This window comes from Mustela nigripes, chromosome X, assembly GCF_022355385.1.
Source record: "Mustela nigripes isolate SB6536 chromosome X, MUSNIG.SB6536, whole genome shotgun sequence".
Lineage (NCBI taxonomy): Eukaryota > Metazoa > Chordata > Mammalia > Carnivora > Mustelidae > Mustela > Mustela nigripes.
Window position 1 is genome coordinate 120,887,381 of NC_081575.1, and position 8,422 is coordinate 120,895,802.

Below are 8,422 nucleotides of genomic sequence, written 5' to 3' on the forward strand. Positions count from 1 at the left end.
CTGAGTGATGGAGATGGACAGGAGGTGAGGAAAGAAGGAAATCCTGAGTGATGGAGATGGGCAGGGATAACGCAGATTAAAAGGTGGTTTCATAACTGGGCACAGATGCCCAGTCTATGACCTTGCAGTCCTGGGGAGAAATTGATGCGTTCTTATAAACTGGCTGAGAAGCTGCTCGTTTAGGCAAACTAGTGACAGGGCGCAGGCATCTGCAGAGCTTGTTTGGGAGCTACTTAGGGGTCAGGGAGAGAAGAGTGGAGGCCACCTGTGCAGCTTCAGGCAGGGCAAAGAGCTATGTGGGGAGACAGGAGTGCTAGTTCCTCAAACATGAGTTTGGACATCTTTCCTCGTCTTGGATTCTTGAGAAGAATGTGACAAGATTGGCATTAATGATTTCCGTGTTAGCTGGAATTCACCCTTGAAGTCATCAAGTCTTGAGCTTTTCTCTACTGGGTGGGTTTCCTTCATGGAACCAATCTCTCTATCACTTGTTGGTCTGCTGACATTGTTCCTTCACGATGCAGGCTTGGTAGGTTTGTGTGCTTCTAGGAACATATTAACTCCTTGTAGGTGACCTGAGTGTTTTCTACATCATTGTTCACACAGTATGTGATGACCCTGTTGATTTCTGTGGCATCTCTTAAAATCCCCTTCTAAATTTCTCGTTGTATTTTTTTTTAAACAACTGTTAGTCTCACTGATTTTTCCCCCCTATTTTACTTATTTCTGCTCTAATCTTTATTACTCCTTCTGCAAACTCTGGCCTTCATTGGCTCTTCCTTTTCTAGTTCCTTGAAGGGTGAAAGTAGTTTGTTTCTGGGAGACTTCTCTTCTGTTCTGATGGAGACACTAACCACTATTGGACCCACTAAGTCCTGGTTTTGCTGCATCTCCTAAGTGGTATGTGTGTGGTATGTTTGCTTTCATACATCTCAAGGTAGTTTCCCATTTTCCTCCTAATTTATTCTTTAATCCATTGGTTGATTGGAAGGGCTAGATAGGGATTAAGGAGAATACTTGCTGGGATGAGCACTGGTAGAATCACTAAATTCTACTCTAAAACCAGTATTACACTATAGGTTAACTAACTAGAATGCAAACAAAAACTTGAAACAAACAAACCAAAATAAGTAAAAATAGTGTTTCATTTCCACTGATTTGTAGAATGCTACCTATGATTTTTTAAAATAACAATTACAATTCACCCTTTAAATTTTTTAAAATAACAATTAAAATTTAAAATAATTTAATTTAATAATATATTATAATATTATTATATATGATCTATAATAATATAATAATTAAAAATAACAATTAAAACTCACCCTTTAAATGTCCCACTTAGCATACGTTACTGTGTTCACAATTTTGTACAACAATCATTACTATTCGATTGTATAATGCTTTTATCACGCCACAGAAAACTCCATACTGTTAGCTGTCACCCCAATCACTCCTTGCCCTCAGCCTCTGGACATCATGAACCTATTTGCTATCTCCATGCATCTCCCTACAGTAGACCTTTCTTGTGAATGGAATCATCCAATAGGTGGCCTTTCGTGTCTGACTTCCCTCGACATAACATGATCAAGGTCCCCCCACATTTTAGAATGTATTCAAACTTAATGCCTTTTCATTACCAAGGAATATTCCATGATAGATCTTCACTGTGTTTGGTTCCTGCATTTATCATTTGATGGACATCAATAATTTTTTCCCCCTTCGTAATTATTACAAACAATGCTTCTGTGAGCCTCGGGGTGCCAGTTTTTGTGTGGACGTGTGTTTTCATTCCTCTTATGTCAGTATATCCTGGAGAAGGAACACTGGATCGTGGGCAGCACCATGTTTCTTGTTTTGAAGGATGCGCCAATGGTTTCCTAAAGGAGATGCCCCGTTTTACATTTATTAAGAATGTACATTGACCTTTTAGGAATCTACCAGGAGAGCATCAGTATTCTATCTCTGAGTTCTATCGTCTTGAATACTTAACAACTTAACAATTTCTACCGCCCCCCTTTTTAAAAAATTTTCACCATCTGTGCCATGGTGTCTCAGTGACGTTTGATTTGCATTTCCCAGATGACTTACGACATCTAGCATCTTTTTATGTGCTTATCAGCCATTTATAGCCTCTTCTTTGGTGAAAACTTTATCCAAATCCTTTGTTCATTTTTTTAAAAATTGGGATATTTCTCTTTTTATGGCTACATTTGAAGCATTTGGGGGGAAACTGAGTTGACTAGATGGCAGAAAAATAACTCAGTAGGTAGGGTAAGGAAATACAAAGAAAACCTGAAAAATACAGCTGCATTTCCCTCTCGAATGCCAACAACTATATTCATTCCTGAATCAAGTGCATTTTCCTTTCAAAGATGTACACCGACAAGAGTTTCAGATCATGGATATGCTGAGAAAGAAGAGTTATTAATATATGTCATGTTTTGATGCCTCTACTTTAGAGACATACCAACAGTGTAAAATGTGAGTTTACTGTAGACTAAGGCATGCTTGTAAGAAAATAATGTATTTCAACATGCTTTTTTTTTTTTGTTGTGATGGCCCTGGGGAGGTTCTTTCCACTCAGGAACTCTTTTGGAGCTGTATTTTTGATCCCACTGTTCGCTACCGGGACAACCCATGAAAGGAAGCAGTGTCGCAACCTCCTGCCCAGACATAGAGATCTGATGTTATGTTATTTGGGAGTCACCCTTTCCTGAAAAACTCCCTGCTCTTACTGGTTCTCTTTTAAGTTGAAAAATGACTGGAAAAGATATTTTTATAGGAATTAATTTCTCTAATTATTTTCCAATCTCTTATCACCTTTCTACTGCATGTATTGGAATAACATAAGGAATAGTGGTCAGATAAAACTTCACCATGTTTCGCGATCACTCTTGGACAGACTGTTTGTAACGTGAACGCAATCTCCATTCAGCTTTATGTGTGTACATTCTGAAATCCAAAACTCTGAAATAGAAAAAGTATGCATCGCCCAACATCTGGTTATCATTGATGAGTGACAGCAATGATGTCTCTCTCGGTCTCTTTTTAACCGATGTAGACTTAAGAGTTAAAAGGGTTATTGCTGCTTCTGTCATAGGAGGATACTCGGAACTTTTGCATCCCAAATTTTTAAATGAAATCTAGCGTCCCTCTTTTCTGCTGAAATTTAAGACCAACTTTCCTCAGTCTGGCTTTTGCAATAGAGATCGAAAGAAACTATCCACCCACCTCCGTAATATCTCCTCTTGTCCTCCTGCTAAATGCCAGTGATGACATCTGTGGCCTCCACAGAAAGATCCCACTGAAATATAAATGCCAACAGAGTCTCCTTTGCTATTTAATGGGCTAACGCACGTTAAGCCTACTCATCGTAATTCAATTCTGTAGGGTTCTCGTGTACTTTGATGCTTTGAGCTTGTTATTGCCATGATGAACAAGAGATTTGGAACATCAAAGGAGGAAAGGAGAATGTGTAATGTTTTATTTAGTGCTATCACCTACTAACGTAACTTTGATTCAAGGGGCAAAGTCACTATTTGCATAAGTTTGATCCAGAATTTATTCATAGCCTCGTGAATGAAGGACTTCTCTTGTTGATTGGAAACACTTAATTAACAGTAATTTTATCAGATGAAGAATGTGAATTATTGATTTGCACTGTACAGCAAGTCTTTTCTAACGCTAGGAAAATTGATGTCATTTCAGTTCCCTCTAGGTCCTCACTATATGCAAACTGTCTTCTACACGCAGTGGTAGGGACCTGTTACTTTGTTCCAGCATTAAAAACTTTCCTCCTTCATTCTCTAACTTTTGGCAAGACCACGGGAACTAAAGATTCAAGGCAATAGAAAAAAAAAAAAAAATCCTATGTGACTACCTGAATTCAACAGGGCAAATAAGATTCCTAGACCTCAGGGGTTGGCTTCGGCCAATAGTGTAGATAAGGAGTCAAATAAGACAGAAACGAAATAGAGAATGTTTGAGCAAATCATGGCACATTTTTCCTCCTTATACTCCATCCCCTACTTCTGATTTACTGTCCTGAGCAATTATCTGCTAGACTTTATTTTCCTAGAATATTTGGCACTTTGTCATCTTTGCAACTGAAACCCATGGTTCTACCTGTGGTCTTATATTCTCATGAGTTGTTACCTATGGCTTCCTCACAAATCACAACAACTACGTCACTTGAGGGCAACAGGCTTCTCTCCCCAGGTCTGTGTGAGGTGTCTAGGCATGGTTGAGCTGGGTCTTGTGTCTCAGGGTCTCTCACAAGACTGCTGTTGACATGCTAGCCCAACTACAGTCTCATCCAAAGGCCTGACTAGGGAAAGATCCACTGCTTAGTTCAGTCAAGCTGTTGGCAGAATTCAGTTCCTCCTGGGCTGTTGGATAAAGGATCTTCATTGGTGCTGTCATCTGCTCAAGCCATCATAACAAAATACCATAGACTGGGTGGCTCAAACAATAGCCATTCATTTCTTACAGTTCTGGAGACTAGGAAGTCCAAGATCAAGATGTCAGCAAGGTAGAGTCCTCTTCTCTTGACACGTAGATGACCACCTTCTCCCTTTGTGTTCACATGGCTTCTTCTTTGTGTGCATGCAGAAAGAGAGACAGAGCTTGGTATCACTTACTATAAGGATACAGAGCCATCATGGTGGCCCCCAACCTCATGTAAACACAATTATTTCCAAAGGCCCCACCTCAGATACCCTCACATTGGGAATTTGAGCTATAATAGATGAATTTCTGGGGAACACAAACATTCAGTTCATAACAGTTTGTCTGAGACACCCCCCTTCCCAATATCCTAGCCATGTGAACCTCTCAAGCATGGCTACTTATTGTATCAAAGCCTATAAGTTGAGAAGATTAAAAAAAAGTGTTAGCAAGACAAATGTCAGTCTTTTAGGAAACAATCATAGAGAGGATACCCTATCACTTCTTTCCTGTTCCTTTGGATAGAAGGATATCACTGGGACACCCAACACTCAATGAAACAGAATCACACAAAGATGTGAAGATTAGGATTGAGACTCTCTAGAGCCCATTTTAGAATGAGCCTTCTACAAGGAGCTTCTCCCTGACTATCCAGCTTGATCCAGGGTGAGGATCAGACGTGAACAGAGATGAAGAAGACCTCTAGTGCATGTCTACCTCTCAGCATCTGCCGTGGTTGGTATCTCCACATGCAAGAAAACAAACAACAACAACAAAACAAAACAAAACAAACAAACAAAAAAACCACCATGAAAATTGTAGATTCCAAGCTACTTATTATAGAATTCAGAATTTGAAGTATGTTAGCCACAGCCCTGTAAACATGCCTCAAGGGTGACAGAAGTGGTTCCTCCATGTTCCTCACCACAAACCCAAAATGTTTTCATAAAACATAGTAAGTAATGGGTTCTTCCCTTCACCTTCTCCAGATAAAATCTTTGGGATTATTTAAAAATATTTGACACTTTATGAAATTCACTACCAATAATACCAATAAGAACAAGGTCTTCCAATTTTTAACAGTGTCTAAGAATGCATAGTGTCATATAGGTAGAAAAACATTTACAAATTATTGCAAGAAAATGAGAAGCGATACCTACCTACTGTGTCCTCTAGAAAGAACTCTTGTTTATTCTTCTCAGTGTGGAAGTCCCAGTGAAGATCGACTCTATTAGGATATAACCAGACATCCTGATTCCGAGTTAATTCTGGTTAAAAATAAAGTTAGAGTGACACCTTCTCTAAAATCCTTGTCTCATCATTATTCGACAGCACATTTTCTTATAATTTTATTAGAGTGATTATTCACTCCTTTAATTAATGTAAATTTCATGTCAGTTATAGTTCCTCAAATACCTCCATGACACTTTTCTGTTCCTACATCATGAATATGAACATAATTCCATCTTGGCCATGTACAGTTCCTTGGAGTCAACTTAAATGTCAAAGTTTTAAAATTTCTATTAGAAGGATATATTTCTACTAAATGATATAATAAAGACAGCCTACCCGCCGGGCATAATATGTGCCCTCTTTGTTCTTCCTCTGCATGAAAAGAGGATTATGGCACAGACGCACGTGAGCGGGGGTTTGCTCACAGAAAACTGAGGCACATTTGCTGGTTTTCCTATAGATCATTTTCGAATATATAAAACGAAACATAAAAGAAATCTGTTGGGTTGTAAGAGCGAATTCCAGGGAGCTGAAAATCAGTTCTAAATATTTGATTTGGTTCTCTTAGAGCTGACATGAACCATGTACAATATCTTGCCTGAAAGCCTTGTCCAGCCTGGCCCCTGGTACACTCTACTTCACCTGTTGAACTAGCCTGAAGCATCTTTAAGGAAAAAGAAGGGTATCAATAGGAAAAAATATGTATTATCTATTATCATCACACACTAGGTGAAGGTGTTCTGATTATATAATAGAATAATCGAGCCTGTCCACAGTCCATATGCAACAAGGCAATGACATGGGACATATAACATAATTTCTTTAACATTTTGAGGAAATTAAGAATTATTATTTGTATCTGTTCCCACTGTTCAATGAGGGGATCAGTTTTCATTTCTATTTCCAGCAAATGGCCTCAAGGAATCCTTGGTGACAGGCATGTCCTCCAAAATCCTTAAAGTTCCTTTAGATTAAAAAAAAAAAAAGACGCATAATATAATGCCATAGATTTTCCCTTCCGTTCGTAATTGCCATCAGAATAAACGGGAGAGTCATGATAAAGTCACGATTTCATTTTTTCAATAATAAGAAGAAAAGCTTTGTAATAGGCACACAGCTGAGTCTTTACTTATGTTCAGTCCTTATCTTACTGCCATACTGCTAGATCTGTTAATTTACTTTAAAACCTTCTTCTGTATGTTAATAACTGATCTTAAGGTACGGTTGATTATAAGAAAACTTTTACAATTACATTTACACTATACAGGAAGGAACCAGAAACCAAACATATCAACAAAAGCCACAGTTAGATCCTTATGAACTGTGCCAGTGTTACCACAGACTTACAAATTAAAAAAGATTAAATGCAAATCAAAAAAGTCTCTCTTTAACTAGGCAAAGACATAGTCCATGTCGAGCCAGGCATGACAAAACCTTGGTGACTGTTGCTGTTCTCCCAGATAATTTTGCTGAAAAAGTACAAGAGGCATCAAATGAACCGCTCAGAGTCTGAAGAAATTCATTGTTGTCAGAGAAAGAAGCAATTTCTTTGGACATATTAATGATTTATGAGACTTCCCTTCCTTCTTGCCAAAAAAAGATATTACGTACACGTTTGATGTAAAATAAAATCGTTACAACCAGAGGAGTGAAGAATGTTAACCACACCCCTATAAAAAATGCCTCAAGGGTTACAGATGGGGTGCCTGAGACATCCAAATTCATAGGCTGAAACCCAATCCCCAAGAGGACCATCTGCAGGGAGGCAGGGCTCTGTGGAGGTGATTAGGTCATGAAAGTAGACACCACATGACTGGGGTTAGTGTCTTCATAAAAGAAATCTTAGAGAGATCCCTTGTCCATTCAGTCAAGGGAGGACATAGGTAGAAGATGGCCATCTATGCACCAAGGAGTGGGTTCTGACCTCACCGAATCTGCAAGCCCCTTGATCCTCAATGTTCAATCTCCAGAACTGTGAGAAATAAATGTTTCTTCCTTAAGCTCCTCGGTCTGGGACATTTTTGTCATAGCATCCTAAACAGAGCAAGAGAGTGTGAGTCCTTTCAACCTATTCATCTCCCAAATCTGTATATCAACATAGATTATTTATTGCAACTTTAGACTGATATTCTCTAAAGTTCTCAAGTAGCCTTTCCAAGTAGTCTTGTCAACTCAAACATGAGTAAGTTACCAAAACTATTAGAAATGATGGGATGAGAGAGAATGTGTTCAAGTTCTTAGTAATTCACTTGAGGAATATGGGGAGAGACTGCATTTCAGAGGAGCACTTTGCTTCAAGACATGTGTGACTCTCTACCCAAAGGTTGGAGGTTGGAAGAGAAATTTTCACAAGCCACCATTGGTGGATTGTTTTTGTACTTGGAAAAACAAGACCAAACACTAGAAGAAAAAAAAAAAATCATGGATCTCTAGCTAGACAACTCTCTCCTGGGAGCCAAGCAGGATTTAAAATTGTGGGCTACTCCCTCTTCATTCTACACCTTTTTAGAAGTATCTTGGCTATTGCTTTTAACTTTTCTCATTCCTCCTTTTTACACATGGAAAGTGCCTTCCCAAACACCATTACCATGATCCCCATCATTTCCATTATCTCCATCATCACCAACCCCATCATCTCCAACATCATCATCACCACCATTATCATCACCATCATCACCATCACCATCATCTCCAACATCATCATCACCACCATTATCATCACCATCATCACCATCACCAT